The sequence below is a fragment of the Erithacus rubecula genome (genome assembly GCF_903797595.1).
Source record: "Erithacus rubecula genome assembly, chromosome: 3".
NCBI classification, from domain to species: domain Eukaryota; kingdom Metazoa; phylum Chordata; class Aves; order Passeriformes; family Muscicapidae; genus Erithacus; species Erithacus rubecula.
Window position 1 is genome coordinate 34,912,318 of NC_136689.1, and position 23,217 is coordinate 34,935,534.

The following is a 23,217-nucleotide window of genomic DNA, read 5'->3' on the forward strand; positions in this document are numbered from 1 at the left end:
CCATTCAGAACCATTTTAGCAAACTGAATAGCTGGCAATCACCAGCTGTCTGACAATTTACAAGGCCAAATGCTGGATTCTGCAGCTGGGACCGGGCAACCCTGGATGTATGGACAGACTGGGGCACAACAGGGGACAGCAACCCCATGGAAAACGACTGGGGCTCCAGTCAGTGGTGAATGGATGCTGACTCAGCAGAGGCCTGGCAGCCAGGAGGGTCAACCCCATCCTGGGGTGCATCAGGCACAGCATCACCAGCCAGGCAACAGAGGGGATTGCTCCGCTCTGCACTCATCCTGAATACTGTGTGCAGTTTTGGGCACTGCAATGGAAGAATGATATAAAGCTATATCAAAGCTATAAAGCACAGAGGGCCACAAGGAGCATGCAGGCTCTCGAGGGGAAGACTTACAAAGGGCAGCTGAGGTCATTTGGTTTGTTCAGCCTGGAGGAGACAGAGGGGAGATGTGCAGTTACAACTTCTTTGTGAGGGGAGAAGCAGGAGCAGGCACTGATCTCTGCTCTGTGGTGGCCAGTGACAGGACCCAAGGGAATGGCCTGGAGTTATGTCACGGGAGGTTTAGGTTGGATACTTGAAATAGGTTTTTTCACTCAGAGAGTGGTTCCTCAGGGAAGTGGTCACAGCACTAACCCTGACAGAGTCCATGAAGCATTTGGGTAACACTCTCAGTACATGGTGTGATTCTTGGGGCTGTACTGCGCAGAGCTGGGAGTGGGACCTGATGATCCCTGAGGGTCCCTTCCCACTCAGGATATTCTTTGATTCTATAATTAATTGAGGTTACAATTTATAAAAACATTTTCACAAGAAGCCTGAACCTAGATTAAAGTGCAGAAACAAAAGAAAATACTGTTTGCTACTATCTTTTAACAGTATGTTAATTGCTCATATTGAAGATTGATGATTAGAAGTAGCAAATTATTAACAATACTCACTATATTTACTAAAAACTGAGAGAAAAAAAAGAGTAGAAAACAATTGGTGATACTTTCTGATGACAACTTTTATATGGAGAGTTGCATCTACAGTAAATTCCACAGTTAAAGGTTGAACTAAGGCAATGTGTAGAAAAAGATCAATAAAACACATTCTGGGAAATAGTGTATCTAAAAAATGTCCAGTTCAACGACAAACATGAGTTCAGGGATAGCAAGCCACCATTCAGACATTTTGGATCACTGAGACTATTAAGGGGATTGTGACAGGGTCAACTGAGTGAAAAAAATCCAGAAGTTCAGTATGAGTGGCTTAGTATCCAACAGTCTATGCATAATCTTAGTCATAAATATGAAGCTGAATCCAGGAAATCCAGAAAACCACCTACTATACTGTCCCTGTTGCACAGTAATGTGTCCTTTGGTACTATTTCACACACAAGAAATGGGGACGTTGAATACTACTAGGTAGGTAAGTTTAGTTACCTGTATCCACTGGTGATCACATTTGATCAGATACAGGAATAAGGGTCTTCCATTGTCCTTGATGTAGAAAGTATAGTCTTTAGGATGTTTAATTAACTTCATACCAAAAATATTTAACTACTTTGCAACTCACTGTATAACCTCAAAAAAAAAAAAAAAAGATATTATCCATCAGCTGGATCAGTTCTCTACAGCCATATGAACTCCAGCAAAGGTGCAAGGCATGGAAGGAAAAATACCAAAAAATGGGAACAGAGAGGAGAAAATTTTGATCATGTTGATGACAAATTTATCTATGTTCACACACAGGTTATCTAGATGTGATAAAAATCACATTCATAAAAACTCCAACTGTCAATCTGCAAAACAGAAAAGATGTTTCATTTTTACCAATACTCGCCCTTCGTAAATGTCACTCCATTTTATCATGGTGACTGAATTTCAATGGACTTGGTAACATTAAGAAACAGATTATTAAGATCTACATTAGTTTGCTTGCATAAAACCAGTCCACTACTTGGATGCTGCCTGTTTATAACAAAGTGGTACATGAATACTGCTTAAGTGGCCAAATGCCTCTTGTGACATGAAGACTCCTTTTGAGACTCCCAGGGTCACCAGAACTATGCCTTGTGGCATCCACATGGACAAAACACAGAAACTCCACTGCTAAGAAAAATGAAAGGCTGCACAGTTTCTCTTTGAACAAGTAACTATTTTACACAGAATCATCAAGCTACTGAATGCAAACCACAGCAGAAAACTGCTGCAAATTTCAATCCTGTTAGTGGATACATGAATTTAGGGAAGAGGATGTAAGTATCATCACTGTAGGGCAAAATTGCTGGGTTTTATTTTAAACATGCTCAAACTCAATGTTTAACTTAAACATTTAAGAGTGATTTGAGCCTGTAAGTTTTACATCTCTTGCCACCTGAAACTGGCGATCCAAATGTCTATAATAGCACATTTGAAATGCTGAGTTATATTAATCTCATACTAACTATAGCAGTTCAATTTCAACAAATTTCTCAGGGTTTTTGCATATTGCTGAATAAATGACTCTGGAATTAGCTTACTTTTCTTGGAGGCATTATATGAGATTATTTCTTAGTCTCCTCCTCTTTGATTTAGTACACATCTTCAGATAATTTATTAATGTTTTGGATATCTCATTCATCATCTATTATTACTAGTGTCATAAATTAGAGGAATGGAACAAAGCACTGGACTATATGCTTTTTCTACATTCATCAATAAAACAGCTACCTCTGTTAGCAAACACTCTGTAAAGTACTTGGTTTACCCACTAAGATGAGAACAGAAGCAGTTTTTTAACTAAACTCCCAAAACAGATTAGATTTATAATATAAGAGGCTATTAATGAAATGAAAATTAGGGCTGCACTTTAGAATATAAAAGTGTAGAAATAACTGGTTTGCAAAACACAAAAGCAAATGTCAAACATTTCTATGTCTTCTAAAATACTCAGCTGAATTAGAAGCTGATGAATGCCAGATTTTACCTGGAAAATGGATTAATTGTTAAAAGTGCTATAATTCTGACAGCATACTGTAAAACCATAAAGAGAAGGAAAGATTCAACCAACAGAAATTTAAATGTCAACATTTAAATCAGTGGTAATATTGCTCAAGAAGAAAAGTTGCCTGAACTGGTGGTAAGTAGGAAAAATGAAATCCCTTGCCTTTTCATTTTTTGTTTTTTTCTTTCTTCTTTAGGTTTTTTGGTTTGTATTTTTTTAACAGTCTAAACACAAAGGACATTGGAAAATACAACAGTGAAAATTCTATAATATTTTCAAGATAATGGATATTAGTGGGAATCCTATAGGTAATAAATTACATAGCAGTATACTATTCTACACCAAGTACTTGAAAAGAGACAGAACTAACATTATAATGAAAACATTAACTACTGACTTTAAAAGGTCATTATGCTTGCATTAAATTACATACTGGAATTAAATCTAAATATCCAAAAATCAGGTTTTGTTGTTTTATGTAGAGACTATTGATCTATTTTGTGCATGTTTGCTGTTTACATTCCTTTAACTAAATCTCTCATTAAGACAAATTAGTATTTTGTATGATGCAATACTGCACTCACCTCTTTCCTAACTGTTTGTTGAAAATATTTAAGCCAGGGTTAGGATTTCAGCAATGGAATGAGATACAGAATTTAAATTCTTATAGAAGAAAAGAACTCCAAAGTTTAGATTGGAAGTCAATAAAACACTTAAAGTGGCAACTGTATATATAATTTCTTCATGGGAAGAAATTCTTTCATCTTTAGGTAATACAGATTAGATATTTCAAGCTTCAATTCAAGCTTTTTGTTGAAAACAACAAAATAAAAGTTTCCAACTAAATTAGAAGTTTCTTATTGTGCACCTCTAATTCAGGACCCTCATTATTTTCTTTATAGAACCTTCACTATCTGTAACAACTGATGATTAATAAAACATAATTGTAAGCGGCTTTTAAAGCTATTTCAACTCACCACAGTTACACTCCCCTGAAGTTACAAGAGTGGAGCAGAAAATAACTATATGAGCCGCACTTTTTGTTAGTCTCCAGTTTGGTCAGTTTGGCAATGATTGTACCTCTTATTCAATCTGTAAAGCCAGTTTGCAATCAAAAATAACCTTATCATTACATGATGAAAATAAGTAGTACCCTCTTTGTACCAAAGTGCACTTGGTTTGAACATTTACATAAAGGGGAGAAGACAACCCCTTCTCTGATTTAGAGAAGCCATTTGCACTCTCTTATCTCTGCCTCACTTCAGATAACAATGCACACTGTCAGCAAAATGCTAAAAGTTAATCTTCTCTCTCACAATTATGGTATTCACCCATTAGTAGGTCCCCTGAATTCAATTTTCACTCTTGGTGAATTTCTAACTTCTACAATGGGAAACTCAAATAGACAAGAGACTATAAAATAATTCTCTGGTGAAAAAGGACTTAACTGAACCTGGTCTCCCATAGCCAATGGATTTGCTCTAGCAACCGAGGGAGTAGTCAAAAAACAGAAGTGTTGACAATGGCAACATTCCCTCATGCAAGAATTTCCTTGACTTAAGTGTTTCCAAAATATATGAGATTTTTACCCTTCCTGTCTTTTGGTTCATTGAGTGAAGAACCTATGTCTGCACAGAATTCTTAACAGAACCTCAAATCAGGGAACGTGCCAACTTCAGACCAACTTCAATATATTAGCCTTGGGACACCTGGAAGAAGGTTTTCCTTTTCCTCATCCTAAAGAGATTATTACTTCCTTATCTAAAACTTTACAACAAAATCCCAGTGAAGGGTAACTACATTATTTTCCAGATAAATAAGCAGGTAACCTGTTCATTATTCTGAATACACAATTTCACTTGCTGGTAACAGATTTTAATGTTAATTAATGACTGTATAAAAGTACTGGAAAATCATGGAAAGAATGCTTTAGCTCATCCCAGATGGAATGTGGAATACAAGACCCCAATTTCCTTAAATATGTTATACCAACATAACTTTCCTTTAACTCTTGCTACCTAATTCTCTAAACTTTCAGATCTGCTGAAAATATCATCAATGAAGAACAAGTTGCATGCTGAACAGACACCAACTAACCACTGAGAAGTAAATAAAAATAGCATTTATTTAGTTAGAACACAGAATAAAATCAATGGAATCTTTAATTAAATAATTTTCTCTTTTTAGATTTATTTTTATTGTAGGTACTGCAAGACACAAAGTTCTGTCTTCTTTTTAGCATAAGGTATCCAGAAGGCTTCAGATACTTATATACCTGCCAGATAGGATCAGTACTTGTAAATGTTGACTCTTAACTTGATTTTAAGGGACACCACTGTTACATTTTCTAATTAGAGAAATTACGTGAAATTTAAACCATACCTTCTCAGCCACACCATATCCTCTAAAATGTACTAGTACAATTGAGTACCTATTCTCAGACATATTTTTAAGCTCCATATATTAGAACATTCATTCATATTGTTGATAGAAGCGCATGTGGTCCTGCAATTATCTAACATATTTATGACTGGTACAAAAAGCCAAGCAGGACACTTGAAATCCTATTACCACAAAGTACTGGTTGAATGCAAGAGGAGAACTGGGAAGATGGTATTCTGAAGCAAGCAGACAGGTAGGTAGCAGTGGAGAGCCAAAGCTGACAACACCAGGACCAAAGACAGAACCCCCCCACAGGGGGCTGTAAACTAATTTCCTCAATTATTACCGCTAAGTAAAGAAGTTTACTAGAGCTACACGATTTAACAACTGTTAAACCAGCACTGCTAAATTCAGAAACCACTAAAAACATACTACAAATTGTCGCAAAGAAATAGGGCTTGTTTACTCCTCATTACGGTGTCAGTGAGTCAAAGAGTTGATTTTAAACAACAAAAGCCTGACAGACGAAAATGCGCCAGCTCTGTCAGACTCCTGCAAGAGAAAGTCAAGGCTCAAATGATTGCGTTGATCTTTGACTGAAAGTGTAAAACAAGTCAGTTTCTTCAAAGCCAAACATAACACTGAAGCAACAATAAGGAATGTTTTAGTTTTTTCCACACAATGAATTTTTTGAAGTCATGAGCTCTGGAAGTTTTTAATCACACTAAAAAAGCATTAGCAAGGCAAATGTATATGACCCAGGCCCATATAACCACAGGACTGGTTTTCCTGACTAATGTTATTTTTCTTTCTCTCACATAAATTCCAGTATCAATTCCTCTTAATAATAGATGCTCCCGATTTTTTAACCAGTTTTTAACCCACATTTTCTTTCCCTATCTAAATCCAAACAATAATTCGTATTTGTTCACTGACTAAACTCCAAAGTATCTGTATTTTATTACTCACATGGAAATTGGAGTGCTATACTCAAGACTCCAAGATAAAACACTTCACTGACACAGATCAGAATCGAAAATTAATCCCATTTAAATACTAACAGCCTTAAGACACATGATTTTATACTTTTAATTTAAATAAAGGTAATTGAAAATACCAGAAGTATTCTGGTATTCTTAGCTATCCCTCCTGAACTCCTGATTCTCAGGATGACCACCTATGTCTTACCTAAGTCTTTTCATTCCTTTTTAAAAAAGTCTACATACTAAATCTGTCTCAATGTATGTTCCAGTGTAATTTTATGTCTTATTTATTAATATTTCTGCTACCACTCATTAAAAATCAGTTTAATCACTGTTTACCTTCGAATTTTAGACATAACTTTATTTGAAGTAAAATTTTAGCCCATACAAAGGAAACTAATTTTTTCCGTACTGCAGACATCATTACCCTCACAGAAGAGTAAGGAGCAGAAACTAAGTTAATGACTGGAATCAGAGCCAGAAATACTGGACAGACAATAGTTTAATTTAACCAATTGTTACACAATCTCTTCCTCCCACCTCTCACCCCCTATAAACTTATCTTGATTATAATTATATTGGTCAGTTCAAGTTTGTTTAGCCACAGATCTTTCCATCACTGACATCAACAGTGAAGGACTTAGAAGTGGAAATCAATTTTGTCTTCCTGGAACAAATCTTAAGCATCTAGAAGCTCAGGACCCCAATATATGACTTCGGGAACTAAGTGCTTAGTAGGCATCTGGAAAGTAATGAATTATTTCACTTAGCTGTACCAGCACTTTACTATCCATTTTACATAAGAATTCGTAATGATAACAAGCATATTGCTTGGCATGGAGCAAAACCACGCAGGCAACCAACAGATATTTCCTCTGACCCCTGTCAGATCAATTACTTTTGGTAAAAGAGACAAATGCCTTCAGAACAGCAGGGCAAGACAACAGAATTCCTCTAAAATGATAGAAACAGCGAAGAATATATACTGCGAAGAAGTGAAAAAGGTTTTAAAAATAATTCACTGGAGTATTTCTCTGTACCACTAGTAAAGCACAGCATGCTACACTATACTTTATAGTAAAATAATTTCATGACATCATGTGCTTGACAGAGAAAGATGGCATAGGCTACCTATCCAGAATGCTTGCCATTGAAAACACTTTATTTTAACTGAATAGAATTGTTTAAGATCATCACCTTCAAGATTATCAAATCAAACCATTAACACTGCCAAGCTTACCATGCTCCCAAGTGCCACATCCAAACATATTTTAAATATCTTCAGGGATGGTGACCCAACCATTTCCCTGGGGAGCCTGCTTCAATGTTTGACAAATGTTTTGGTGGAGAAATTTTTCCTAATAGCTAATATAAACTTTCCCCAGTACAACTTGAGGGTGTCTCCTCTTATCCTGTCACTTGTTACCCAGAGAAGAGACTAACCCCTGCCTGCACACAACCTCCTTTCAGGTAGTTGTAGACAGCAGTAAAGTCTCCCCTGAGCCTCCTTTTCTAGAGGCAAAACAACTCCAGCTCCCTCAGCCACTCCTCATGCACTCCAGACCCTTTACCAGCTTCACTGTCCTTCTCTGGACTTACTCCAGACCTCAGTGTATTTCTGGTACACAGGATTCAAGGTGTGCCCTCAACAGTGCACAGCAGAAGGGAACAATCCCTGCCCTTGTCCTGCTGGCCACACTACTGCTGACACAGGTCAGGATGCCAATGGCCTTTCTGGCCACCTGGGCTCACTCCTGGCTCATGTGCTGTCAACCAGTCCTTTTCCTCCAGGAAGCTTTCCAGCCACTCTGTCCCAGTCTGTAGCACTGCCTGGGGCTGATGTACTCAAGGGCAGGACTCAGCACTTGGCCTCGTTGAATCTCAGACCACTGGCCTCAGCTCATGATCCAGCCTGTCCAGATCCTTCTGCAGAGGCTTCCTACCCTCCAGCAGATGAACACTCTTGCCAAACTTGGTGTCAGCTGCAAAATGACTGAGTGTGCACTCCTTCCCCTCAACCACACACTTGATAAAAGTATTAAACAGGATTTGTCTCACTACTGAGTTCTGGGAGCATCACTGTTATCTGTCACCAGCTGAATGTAACTCCCTTCACCACCACTCTCTGGGCCTGGCCAGCCAGCCCATTTTTACCCACTGCAGCATTGGTCTATCCAACCTATGAGCAGCCAGTATCTCCAGGACAATGCTGTGGAAAACAATGGCAAAGACCTAAAGTCCAGGTAGACAACATCCGCAGACTTCTCCTCACCCAGTAAGCAGGTCACCTTGTCATAAAGAGAGATGAGGCTGGTCAAACAGGACTTGCCTTTTCATAAACCCATGCTGGCTGGGTCTGATCATGAGGTTGTCCTGTACATACCATGTGATGGCATTCAAGATGAATGCCTTAAATTTACACTTTTTAACCTTAAATTTGCACACACAATACAAACAATACCTACTATAAAAAGAAAATAGCTTACCTGATGAGATCAGTTAAAATCCAAAACCTAAACACAAAGCCAAGTAAACCAAAAACAGCAGGAATGATTACCATGTAATTTTTATATCTTGTATTTACCTATCTTCTGTACTTTTACTAATTTAAAATATATCAACTTAGAAAATGCAATGCAAAGTTAACATTTTTTATTATAAGGGATTATCTTCAGGTCAAAAGAGTTACATTCTGAATACAAATTTCACATGATCTTAAAAGAAAAAAATAAATCTGCTGCATCTCTATCTACTAGTCACATGACAAGACAATGTGAAGCTTACATCATTCAAGGATTATCAAGATAGATGTGTGTTTAATTATTAGTTTGCAACCATTCAAAGACCTAGTAATTCATTTATCCTCCTTTATTCCACATGCAGAAGAAGAAACTCCTTGAATTAAATTCCCACTTCACTGACTGTAACCTTGAACCAGTAAGATGTAGAATTAAAACTAAGATACAAAGTTCTTAGTAAATGCAGGTCTAATTTACTTTTAACTTAGTGAATTTCAAAACTTTGTTGTGCTCTCATGGTTCAAATATAAGAATGGACCATTTCATTAGCTGTAATACAGAACTAGCTGCCATAAAATTATCTTTATCCACAAATCAGTTACTGAAGTTAGCAGTGCATAACAAGCAGACTTTAGTTTAGAATCACAGAACCAAAGAATATCCTGAGTTGGAAGGGATCCCTGAGTCCAGCTCCAGGCCCTGCACTGGACACTGCAAGAATCACACTATGTGCTGTCCAAACACTTCCTGAATGCTGTCAGGCTTGGTGCTGTGACCACCTCCCTGGGGAGCCCGTTCCAGTAGCCAGCCACCCTCTGGATGAACAACCTTTCCCTGACAACAAATGCAGTCCAACTACAAGACTGCAGGAAATTCCTAATGACCTATGGCAGCAGTACCGTGTAGGTAAAGAAAGTCCATATGGTGAACAAAACAGTCATTCCTGGCTTTTTTTTTCCCGTGTAAGCACATTTCGATGCTGTTTAGGAATGGCAGCAGTTTTCTGGCCTGATCTTCTTAAGATCAAGATTCATCGAAAGCAGAGAGAATTTCCTTATAATAGTATGCATATAGATAAGGTTTACAAATCTGATACAGAATTCTAAAATGTTTATATGTATGCACAGAACCTCTTATACTGACTAAATATTGAAAATCTCCCAGCATCTACTATGGCTTTATGAAAGAGATGTAAATGAAAAAAGAAACAACTATTTTTTTTCTTTTTAGTTCTCTAGAGAATTAAGAGAATAGGCAGTTGAAACACATATCATGAACTGTCATAAGCAAGACAGATTGACTGACATAAGATCCACCACAGCTAAGTGGTCAAATATGCTTAAGTACATATGACTATTTCAATTAATGAATGAAAAACGTTTTTCTTTGTCAGTAACACATTACCAATTGGCCTTACTGAACATTAAAAAGTGTGATAATCAGGTGTATAATGAAAAAAATCAAAGCAAAAAGATAATTTAGTTTTGGGCAGAACATGATCAGAGGACATCCAACTGAACAAAGTGAAGGTGATTGTTCTGAGCCATGTTGAGTCTAAGACTTCCATTGTGCCTAGTCAATAGACTGGGACTAAATACAGATGTTTCTACTCCAACCTAGTACAGTACTGGGGTTTATTTGCTTATACTTGGTGACAGACATTTTTTCTTTTAAATTTCATGCCAAATATCATTTGGTGGCACCACAACGCGTACAATGGGGCAAACACTGAGGAGCACCTCTCATGGATACCAGAAACTTGTTCTATTTCTGCAGAAATGCAGTTCAAATTAAGGTTCAAATGGGCAGAAGGAAACAGAAAATCAGCTTTAATCTCATCTTATCATTGTCATTCACTCTAGACCTAGAGCCATTCCACTACCAAGTTGCAGCTGCACCACTAATCAGGGGCAGCTAACTCAGTGTCAATTTGAGAGGTCACAAAGCAATTCTCTGCAAGAGATCAGGTCAGCCTAGGGCACAGGGAGTTTGCAGGTTTATTAGTTTTTTTTTTTTTTTCTTCTACCACAGTATTAATAAAATAACTAGTCTTTCAAGAACCATTGGAATTTATACATGCCCATGGATGCAGTAATGCCTAGCATAGTCGAGGCGGTCAGATGACCTGTGATCAGCTGTCACAGAGGTTACAGCAGGGTGTTGAACTTTGAGCTCTTGCTTCAAGACAGTCCACTTCAGAAACACTGAAGAAGGTGGATGGCACAGCTAGAGCACCAAAAGGAAGGTACGAAAGCAAATGTCCAGCACAGAACAGAAATTTTCTCTCACTTATGCAAGATGACAGACACCACTTAGATTTGTTTTCATTTGTTTACCTGTACAGGCAATTAGAAAGTCTACCTGCATTTCATTTTCACTTCTCTGTTTTCTTTTACCTGTGACTTCAAGTCACTGTATCACAACGGTGGCAGGGACTTTGAGAGGAATTGACAGTTTCTGAGGCCTCAGCCTCAGAAGAATGCGAATGTCACATGAAAGTAGAAATGCTTTGAAACATTCTGTTAAGTTATTGAAACTATGGAAATGTATCTCAAATTACAGAAAAGAAGTTAGTATATCAAGAGCGGCTACATGGAAAGTCACACAACCCAGTGGATTCCATAAAGAGACATAGCATTGAATCATGACAAACCCATTACTAGCTACTAAAACAAAATTCTGGAATTGACACTGGTTTCAGTCCCTTCAAAACTAAGCAAAATGAACAAGAATAAAATTGGCATGGCCAATGACATTTCACCAAGCAAAATTCTTAACTGTAGACAGGAATTAGTTTCAAGTGAAATGTCAGTTAATTTATTGCTGTCAGTTCAGGATACATTGCAATGATGAAATCATTGCAAAATATAACTCAGGACTTTGAAAGATAAATTCTTTCACATTCAAAAAATGAAACGGCTACCCAACCTTCACTTACTCTGAAGTTAACCTGAATAATAATTTTGAGAGTTGTCTGGTCAGGGCAAATAAGAAACATTAACCGAAATACCATATTAGCAATTTGGAGACTTGCTGGCAACTTGAGTATATTTTTTTAAGATGAAATAGTGAAGATGGTATACTGAACACATCAGAAAGACTGTCACCTTAATGTAATGTACTGCTACAGATATATTTATTTCTAAAGTAAATTGAATGTTTGAGTAAAAAGATAAATCCTTGACCAGTTTTTTCTCTCAGTATCAAATACATCTCTGTCACCATTTTACCACTCAGGTTCAAAACAAGATCTACATTAGCACATCTTCACCTTCCAATATATTCAGATCTCACCTGAAACTTTGTTGTTCATGTTGTTTTGTACAAAACCTAGATTCAACCTGCCTATACATCCAAAATTTTCATTTACCCCACTTACTAATGAGATTCAACTTGCCTCCCAGTCAATCCATCCAGTGCAGTTTCTAAAATGCTCATCTCACTGGTTGCCAAAATTTTCAACAACTGTAAAGACAGTCCTCTTGAATGATCAAACTTCTCATCAGCAATTTTACATTACTCTTATTTGCATCTTTATCATTGGATACCATTATACAATAATGGAAGACAACACGAGTAAAAATGCCTGTAGAAGACTGTATTCCAGTACTACTACAAATACAGTGAGCCAATACAATCTACTTCAATACCTAATGCTGTATCTTGACTTGTAGTGCATTTGTTCCTCCCTGCCCACATTTCTTTTCTAGTAAGCAGTTACATGGTGCTTAGCTGCCTACTGTGGTTAAACCTCAACACCACCCTACAATTATTTCTGTTGCAGCTGGATCTCCTCACAGCTTGAAGACGTAAAAGCATGTGCTTGACATACACAAAAATCAGACAAACAAAATGTTGAGACATACTCTGTAAAAAAAACCAAAACAAAAAAGAGTAATGGCCAGTTCAAGACACACTTTTTGTGTTATTGAGTTTGATTTTATTCCATATTTCCAGAAGGTAGAATCTTAAAAGAATGCTAGATTCTTTCATGCTTAGGAAAATCCACAGCTGCAAGCATTAGAGCAAAGTAAAACTGAAAAAGGAAAGAGGGATCAAAGATAAATGCTCTTTGCTAAAAAAAAAAAAAAAAAAAAAAAAAAAAAAAAAAAAAAAAAAAAAAAAAAAAAAAGACTATTAGACTATTCAATGCCAGTTAATAAGCTTTATACTGGAGATTTTCCTCTTAAAGCCACTGGCTTAAGTCCTTGTCACTCACCTTCTACCTGCACATTGTTCTTTCTCAACTCATATGGCTCAATCTAGGCTGAATCATTACTTCTGGAAGAGGACAGTATGAGTTTGAAGCTTTTGAGCATAACAGAAATTGCAAGATCATCCCAAGTATCACTGAAAGCTAACTCAAAACACTGACAAAAGACTGACTATCTGTACCAGGAAGTATGTAACACACTTAGGGACTAAATGATAATTAACAGCAGCTCTGCAAGACTACGCTCTCCAGTCAACATACAAAAATTACAGCATGAGTCTAAGAACACACTTTTATCCCAATCTGGGTAAGCTGTTACAAGTAGAAAAATTATGTTCACTTAGCCCACATTTGCCCTCTTCCCAGATAAAATTACTCACAGTGGAAATTATAACCATGACTGATCATACACTATTACTGTAAATTAATGTAAAAATCTAGTCTCCCCCAACAGCAATGAAATAGCAACAGTTCTAACTCTCTAATTCCTGGCATATGTCAGTTTTGAATACTTGACTATTGACTTATAGGGAGAACTACATATTTTTCATCTAATATACAAGAATTTTGACAGTTTATCAAAAACCCGCTAAAGACCAGAACAAAAATGTTTAACAACAAAAAACAAGTTAGGACTTTCTCCAATCACTGAGACTTCAGAGAGCATAGGAATGCAATAAAGTAACATAGCATCTCAGCAGGATTTGTGACAGTTGACAGTGCCACTTGGTCTTTCAGTATGTGTACCTCAATCCATCCCAGTTATGCCAAATGTCAAAGTGGAATTCTAGGTTTAGTGACAGTAGCTGCTACTGTTCTTCGCTCCTCCCCATTCAGTTTTGTAAGGACTGAACCCTGTGATAAACTAATTCTGAATTTTTGAGTAAAGACAGCATGACTGCACCAAATATATTTCTGACATCATCCTCATCATCACCTATGGCTATTAAGAATTAACATTAATTTGTATCTGTCCAATATGCGCTTCATTTCTTCTTAGGTACCTAATTCCCCACACTTCACTTCAAAGAATGTACCGAAGGCTCAAAATAAAAGTTGTAAGAGACAAAAGACTGGGCAGCTTTTCCATCTCTGCAAACTGGCGTTTGACACTCTATCTTGAAGGTGTGTCAAACCAGCCATCAACCTCAATGGTCAAAGGTGGGAACCAAAAGCAATCAGCAAGCTCCTTGGGTCCATATACATTTCTGAAAAATGTGTATTATGAAAGGGACCACAAGCAGCTAGCTGGCAACCAACTGAAAATGCAGCAGGCACATCCTGCCTTATACATATCTCATTCTATCAATCCCTCAAAATCTCTTTTTAATTCCCTGACTTGCAATGGAGCCTCAACCATAATCTTGCCCCTAAATCAAGCAATCTGCAAATCAAGACTCATGGGAAGTATAATGAATAGGAGTTGGGACTATAGCATGCACCCAAAAACCAAAATAGCCTTCCAGTAGAACTGGCCCTGACTACAGAAGGTAATCTCATGAGAAAAGGACCAAGTGTACAGCATTTATACTGCCTTACAGTTTTTTTTCACAAATCTATATAGGAACGAATTTTTAGTTTGAAGTTAACTGCCTGAAACAAACTTACTTAAAGTAATAAACCAAGTACCAACATAAAATTTCAAAGGGCATTTTACGATGATGTGTTTCTCCAGAAAATTGTGAAGTGAAAGGTGAAATTTACAAACAAAAGGTGAAATTTACCTTCATTCATAAAACATCCTCATTTAATTCTCACTGGCTGCTACCTTTGAAAAGTACACTTGAAAAAAATTCAACGAGCTCCAACTGTAATGTACACACTGACAATCTAAAATGATAGGGTTTTTTTCCTTTGGTTTTATTTCTCAAGGCCCCAACTCCTGACTGAATGCTTTAAATGTGTTTTATGCACAATGAACATACGCCACTAATATTTGGAAGAGACCTTTCCACTGACTGGGACATGAATTTCCTCTTATCACAGGAAGTCAGCAACTTCCTGCCTGTTGCACTTTCCTCTACTTGCACTCATTCACTGATCTTTCACCCAACCACAAAAATTAAACTAAGAGGTACCCAGATTTTTGTATACTTAAAAGAATATCTTCAAAATTATCTGCTACATACTTTCATGAAGCAGCAAAACTGGCAGAAACTACCAGAGTAAGTTTTACAAATGTGAATCTACAGTGAAAATCTGCAGCTCAAAGGGGCTCAGATCTTTGTCCCATTAGCCTAGACTGCTCAACACATAAAAGGTTATGGGGTATAATGAACTTTAAAAGGCATTGTCAAAACCAGCACCAGGTTAAGTCTGAAAAAAACAACCCAAACTATACAGATATGTCTAAGAATTCCCCAGTAACACATCTAAACTTACTAACTTTGCCCCAAAATGTGTGTATTTATTAGCATCATGGGCCTAAGTGTAAGGGATGTGAATTGAAAATAAGTCAGGCCCAAAGGAGGAGAAACACTATGCTGCTGTCTCATGAATAACTGAAAAACAAGCAAGGCTCCCACATATTTTTTTTAAGTATGTGATGCTGACAAAGTAACAGACTGTACATTCTGCAGGTGCCCAAGTCACTATTCTGAAAGTATAGGCAAGTTTTATAGGAAGTAGGACATACATACAAAACAAACATGAGTATCATCTCACTAAAGAAGTTAATAACACCATTACCATTTTCAGCACAATCAAGTAGCTTATCAGATATACATTAAGAGAAGTATACTAAATGTTTACTTCCATATGTCCCACAAGCATATTTCCTCCAGTTTTCTGGCAGGTTCCCTTTGGATCCTGGACAGCTGCTCTAAGGCCTCCCTCGTGTGTTCTCCTCTCCAAGCAGAACAGCCTCAACTCTCTGAGCTTCTCTTCATAGAGGAGATGCTCCAGCTCTCTGCATCATCTTCGTGGTCTTCCTCTGAACTTGCTGATGTCAGAGTTGTATCTTGCTCAGAGTGGATATAGCAGGTTCTCTATTACATCTACTCTTTCACTCTACTTATCAAACTTTTTTTTTACATTGCTTGCTATTTAACATGCTTAAAATATTTTTCATTTCTCCCATTTAACCAATGCATTTAAAATTTAAGATTTATTCAATATTTTACAATGCACTCCTGTATTAGCAGTGATAAGATAGTGTAAAATCTGGGTTTACTCCTTTGAGTTCTTGTTTGGCCTTCAGTTGGTAATTTTCACTGAAAATTATTAATGCTATTTTCATTTATAGATGAAAGTCTCTACAAAGCTACTAAACATTAATCATGAATAATCCAGATAAAGATTAGTTAATAACAAGGTACAAGAAATCAAAGTATCAACTTGACACTGGATGCTCTTATTCAGTTTCATACTGCAAGCAAGCATGCTGATATAAGCATGATAATGAAATAAACATGAAACATGCCACCTGAGGCTTGAAAGTCTCTAGTTTTAAAAGAGGTCCAACTTACATGGGAAAGGTCAGTGGGAACAGTGACAAAAACTTTTAAAGCAGAGATGATAAAAAAAAACTAGTAACTTTTAAAGAGAATAATATTAATTTTGAAAGAGAATCTGTTGGGAAAGATCTGAAAATACAACTACGGTTTTCAACACTGCAGCTTGTCAGACTTCAATCAGTAAAATACAGGCAGATCTTTCACCAAATATAAATGTTTCATTACTCTGAACAATGACAAGTAGAAAAATAGAGTTGAGGAAAGAGTGTGCTTATCCACAAAATACTGGATGAAGGAGCCATTGGTCACATCCACCACTGCTAATGGAAAGTAACAGGACACCAAATACAACCATCTTCATCAACACCATGTGACATAAATGAAGTTAAAAAATATAACTGTATGGCCAGCATGCTGGCAAATCAGACTGCTTGTTGACACATTTAAAGCATAGCAGATAAGAAATGATTATCAGTGTTACACAAGTAATGACTGAGCACTGAACTACTCTTTAAGAACTGAGGAAAAAGTGCTCAGCATGACATTGGGAAGGTAGATTATAAACACAGCATCGTGAAATTTGTAAAATAATTACATATTACCATGGATAATGAAAACATCCAGCTATACAAAATTAATTATTGATAAGAAAATTATTATGGCTAACAAAACTCCGGGTCAACATTGTAAACCCTTAAAACTGACAAGAATTTAAGGACCTCCATGGTACGGCAGTTTTCCCACAATTGTGAAGTTTTTTGTAACTTCATTTAAAACATCTGCTGTTGGCCACTAAGTCACAAAACAATGGCCTAGATGAAAATTCATCTGATAGCAGGTATAATTCTTACATTAACATTACAGTGGAGTCGAAATGCCAAAAATTTACTCCTACAGTTCAGAAATATTCTTTAAAACTTTCAAAAATTTCCATCCCTTCCCTAAACTCCACTATCCTCCATGTGCATCACACAACTATACTTCTTCCCATCAAGAAAAATAAAAGGCCAAAGGCCCACTTCTGTAAAACCCAGAGACTACATGAAAATAATATTAATTATGAAGCAGGCACCATACAGGTTCCACAAAACACCATTCAGACATTCATTACCTGATCATTCAGAATCAAAGGATCCTGACTGTATGTGGGCCTAAGGGTTAAATACAACAGTTCACTCAGAACATGGTAATAGCAGAGACCATCAGCTCAAACTAGAGAACAGTAGGATTTTTTTAAGCCCTATTTCTAATGTGCTGAAAGAAAAAGGTCAAACTGAAGTCTTCAATACTGAAACCTAATATGTCAGGATCTTAAACTGTCAACAGCAAAAACATCTGTTTTATAAAAATTATTAGCAAAGTTTTCTAACAGCACTCAGCATAACCAGAGAAGTTATCATATATTCCATTATAATAGCCACAATGAGACACATAATAGCCACTGGAGAAGACACTGGGCATAGCCTAAGAATCACTGATCATGATCAAATTACATGGCCAGATAGAGATTACTAAACTTAATACAAATGTACAACAATGCTTATATTCCTGAGTTTTCAAACTTTAAGAAACCAAAAAACGTTATGAACAAAATTAATTGGGAAGAAAAATCTTAGAAAAATATGACAACAGAAACTTCCCTATGGCTTTTATCTTTGGTCAGGCAATTCCACAGCTAGCAAAAGGACAAATTTTTTACAGTTTTGGCTACAGCTCTGTCTAGTTTCCCAAAATCTGATTAAAAAAAAAAAAAAAAAAAAAAAAGAAAAGAAAAAAAAGTTAGTTAAAAAAATAAGCAGGATCAGCAGCTGAGAATCAGGGGAGGCTGGATCACCATCAGTATAAACTACTGCTGCACAGTTTAAAAAGTGAGAGATACAAAACATGCACCACTAAGATACAAAGCATGACACCACTAAGGGTGCTGGTAACAAACACCACCTCAACAGTAACAGAGGCCCATAACTAGATAGAGGTGGCAAAAGTGTTAAAAATTGTAAGGACAGATCAAAAATAGTCAATAAATACTTTCATTCTATAGTTGGAAAGATTCAAAATGATATAATTGTATCACATTATATTGATTTTCCTTCCAACTCATTTGTTAAGCAGATGTTCCAGATCAGATGTTAAAAACATTGTGAGAAAAACATTTTAAATCAGCATACTTGTTAAACTTATCTCAAGTCCTAGAGTAGTCAGCCCAGCAAATCTTTGATCTGCTGATGCTCTTTTAAATATATGTATTTTAAAATCTGTATGTGTCTTTAAATGCTAGGGACTGCTACCATGCAGAGGAGTGAAAACACAGTGTCAAAGGACAAATCAAGTTTAAGGCAGTCTGATAGAGAATTCAGATGAGATAACAAGAACTAAGGAAAGACAGATGCATTCAAATGTATTCAAACAATAATTGCATGCCTTATTTTTAAATAGTGGCAAAGATGAATCACTGAAACAAGTCATCCAGAAAAGTAAATGGTAGATTCTCAGTATCTTGATACACTTAAAAAAAAAAATTTAAAAAGAGCTTTAGCCCACCAGAAGTTCAGAAATCAAACCCATTGAGACAAAAATTGATGCTGTAATACATTTAAGGTGAAATGCTCATGGATTAAGATAGATGCAGTACTTAATGCAAGTCAACTTCAGAAAGCACATGAACTTCTCACATACACAACTAGATTAATTAGTAGCATGGTAGTAATGGTCTTTAATAAACCTAAAATAACGATTTGCCAGCCCATTAACACAACAAAAAGCCCTCCAAATTAACTAGTACAGAAGGATAATGTTGGGGGTTTTTAAATAGAACACCATGGTACTGTCTCATTTCCATTGCATTCAATTCAGTAACACCTGATTCATCCTAGTATTTTCAAACTATTTCCAAAGAGACTTCAGGTCATGTTACGAGTCAGTGCTTTTGGGAAATCTACATCTAACCATTAACAGAAGCAGAATACCCATTTCTATTCTGTTTGGTAAGCCATCAGCTTTTACCCAAGATAAATGCTAAATGTTCATCTCTGATGTCCAGATGTAGTTCACCTAACTGCTCCAGCTTGACTTTTGCTGTCACAGTATAAATATGGTCAACAGTTTCTCCTCAAGGACTGTCACACATGGATTCACGTAAGATTCAGAGAAACCATGCTTTTTTTCTATTCAGTATCATTAAAAAACAACAGGAATTACTAGATTATAATGGAGGACCTCAAACCACATCATTTGCAAGTGCTTTTTGTGAAAGTAGTTGATCACAGAAGTTGCAACATCAGAAAAATAATGTCACTTGGTTAAGTGATAAAAACATTCTTAAACACAGACCACAGTAGCAACCTTTCTAAAAACTGGAGATGGTACCAGCTATGCCTTTTGGAGGTCAAAACCAGAGTTCAAGCCCCACTAAGGTACAACCAAACACAGTAAATTAACTCCTTCTATCATGTTTAACAGTCCTCCTCCTCTGTAAGCACAGATCACCCAAAGATGTTTTTTTTTATAAACTACAGACTGAATTGCTTTGGGTCCTTTCCTGGGCCAGAAGAAAAAGCACACAAAATCTACATCTTATTTGCTTCAGAGCAGTGTAGAGCCCAAGTCAAACAGTTTAGATAACATACCACATTTGCACTCAGCAGACATCACTGGCTGCTGATCCAAAATGCTGTTACACGTGCTAATCAACAAAGCCTCCAATGGACTGGGAACTGATTATCTTAGAAACTGTCTATCCTCCACAATTCTCAGCAACAGCTGTTGTCAATTATAGCAGCATACCTAACAGTTTAAGATAAAACTCCTAAGGATGGAGTGCAAAGTAAACTTTCTAAGACTTCATCAACAGAATTCCTTTCAGGGCAAAGTGTAAACCAGTTCTTTGCACAGCCCTTCTCCAGTGAAAAATGAAGTTGTAATAGCAACAACCTGGAGACAGCAGAGATGATCTCTACATTAGCATAAATCATAGACAGGCAGAGAATCTGTAACACATTTTCACCAAATCACATTTTTCTTGCACATTAGCACAAGGTAACAAAGTCTAAAAGACTTAAGCACAAGTAAAAGAGAAAAGCATAATGCTCAAAAAAAGCACAATGCTACAGTTATGTAAAGAAGGAAAAAATTAAGAGGAATGTTTTCATTTATATTTCTCAAAGGTAAGTGCCCTTCTCACAGGTGGCAAAGTACTTCCAGAAAACCTCTGAACCGATTTTGTGTGGCAAGTGAGCTTTGCTGATATTCCAGCTTAAACAGAAAAACTGCTTGTAAACATCAAGATTCTGGCTTTTCTTTATTTACAAGAAGGTGAAACAAAGCAAAACATGCAGGAATCTCATCAGTTTAATTAATCATTGAACAAAGCTACCAGTACAAGCCCTACTTAGTCACATCCCATCCAATAAGCTGGAGCACAGCCTTTTGTTTTCATCTTCCTGACAAAAGGATTACTTAGTATCTTTTCAAATGTTCAGTTTCCACAGGAATTTACCATATCTGTAGTACCTAAATTATGAAGCAATCATAAAATCTATGGGGGGGAAAAATGCACCATCTTTCCAGTATGCACTCACACATCTAGCAATTGCTCATGTTCTCATACTTTGCTATGCACTGAAATTCACCATGTAGGTTCACAGCCCATACAGCTCCAGTTGTTGGCTCAATAGCAAAGTTGCCAATTTCAAGTAAAGAAATATACAAAAAAAGTTTTGAAATTCACCAGTTTATTTGGAATAGGCTCTGTTTGTTTACCTGACAGTCTGAACTTTGATTTCAACACAGTATTAATTTTAACAACTTCAGCAACCACTACTATTTATATACATCCATATGACTCCTACCACTACAGCATTTAGGCCAAACATGGGCCACGTGTGTCAGTAAAAAAAAAACAAACAAACCAAAAAAGTCTGACAACTGGTTATCATAATTGTGTTAACTCCCAATTACAGCTACTACACTAATACAACAAAAAAAAAAAAAAAAAAAAAAAAAAAAAAAAAAAAAAAAAGACTGGTTTCACAAATAGAAATTATTATCACCCACAAACAATGCAATTGTCTTATTGCCTGGTTTTAGATCTTACAGTATTTCAACCTCTGAGTTGCAAATTTAACAGTGGATGACGATTTAGAGATGGGATCTAGGACTAATTTAACAGAATATTTCATGAACCTCAAATTCTTAAAAATATTTTCAATAACAACAATTAGCTGACATATAATTGGAATGTATTTTGGAATATTTAGTTTCCACAGTCTAAGCATTACCAATAATTAGCTGAAGTAATGTGTGACAATAACAGAACTGACAAATAACAACTTTAATGTAAAGTTTCTTTAGTCTAAAAAGAGACTTATGTGGTGCTTTTAAAACAAGTTTCAGAGCTTTGTAAGGGAAGGTAATTAGAATTAGAGTGGAGAAGGTACCCAGTCAAGTGGAGAATGGTTACTGTGGAGCTGAGTGGCAGAGCTAGAAGTGTATTCTCTTCTCCCAAGTGCCACCCCAGTACATTTTGTACATGATTCTTTCACATGTATACCTCTTTCGTGAGTATACCACCAAAGCAATGCTATGCCAGCATGATGGAACAACTGTTTCTTAAAAGCAAACCATAAAGCCTCCAGGATGTGTAATACCACAGGGCATGTAGCTAAACTGAACTACTGATGGGTACAGTACAGCAATCTCACTGTATGAAACTCTCAAACAGCTAAAATGTGTTAACTGCAGCCCTTACACAGAAATACAAGCTTGTGCAGCACTTGAGCTGCTGTATCCCAAAGAAAAACGTGTGATGGTTAAACATCTACCACTGATGGCAATGGACAACTAGCACAGACTGAATCAGGTCGGTGAGAACAGGGAGGTAGAGAGGCTCTGAAGGGATGGCAAGCTGCTTCTAAAAATTCTTTTTTGAAGGCCTGGAGGGAAAAAATTTAAAATAACTATGAAGACCTTCTACTTCCCTCTTCAGCCATCGGAATCACCAACAACAATTTAAAAAAAAAAAAAATAAATAAAAAAAAAAGCCAACAAACCAAACCAGAGGGGGAAACCTTGTGACAAACCTGCCTCCTCCTCCCTCCCTGCTCTCAGCTCCCGGCAGCGAGGCTCTGGCTGCACAGCTCCCAGCCGGGAGCACCTGCCCTCGGCACGCCCCGGGCCGCCGCCGCTCCCGGCGGGACCCCGCGGGAGGCGGGCGGAGCGGCCGAGCGGCGGCGGCGGCGGCGCGGGGCGCGCAGGCCTCGGCGCCCCCCCGGCCCCGCCGCTGCCCCTGACGGCCGGGAAAGGGGCTCGGCGGGGCCCGGGGCTCGGGGCGGCGCACTGCGGCTGCGGGGCGGCCGGCGGGGAGGGGGGCAAGCGGGTGAAGGGGAGCAGATGCTCCGGGGCTGGTTTTACCTGCTGCTGCTGCTGCCTGCAGTGGCATGAAGATCTGGCTCAGCCTCTCTCTCTTTCTCTCCCTCCCCGCCTCCCTCCTTCCTCCCCTCCCTCCCTCGTCCCTCCCTGCGGCTCGGCTCGGCGCACGGACCCCGAGCCGGCCCGGCGCCCTGCGAGGCACGCGGGGCAGCGGGAGGCGGTGGGGGAGGCCCGGGGCAGGCGAGGGAAGGCAAGGGAAGGGGAAGGGCTCGCTGCCCGCCCGCGGGGACGCGGTGGCACCGCCCCGCTCCCG

General features: G+C 37.7%; 1 protein-coding gene across 2 annotated transcripts in view; it reads right to left on the reverse strand.

The window, feature by feature from the left end:
* Positions 1 to 23,182, reverse strand: part of TBC1D5 (TBC1 domain family member 5) — a 309,248-nt gene extending 286,066 nt beyond the window's left edge. The window contains exon 1 of one of the 2 annotated variants that reach the window (XM_079299429.1): positions 22,947 to 23,182. The gene's annotated coding sequence lies outside the window, so the exon portion shown is untranslated. The remainder of the gene's footprint in view (positions 1 to 22,946) is intronic. The other variant, XM_079299430.1, reaches the window with a different exon arrangement.
* Positions 23,183 to 23,217: the final 35 nt, after the last annotated feature.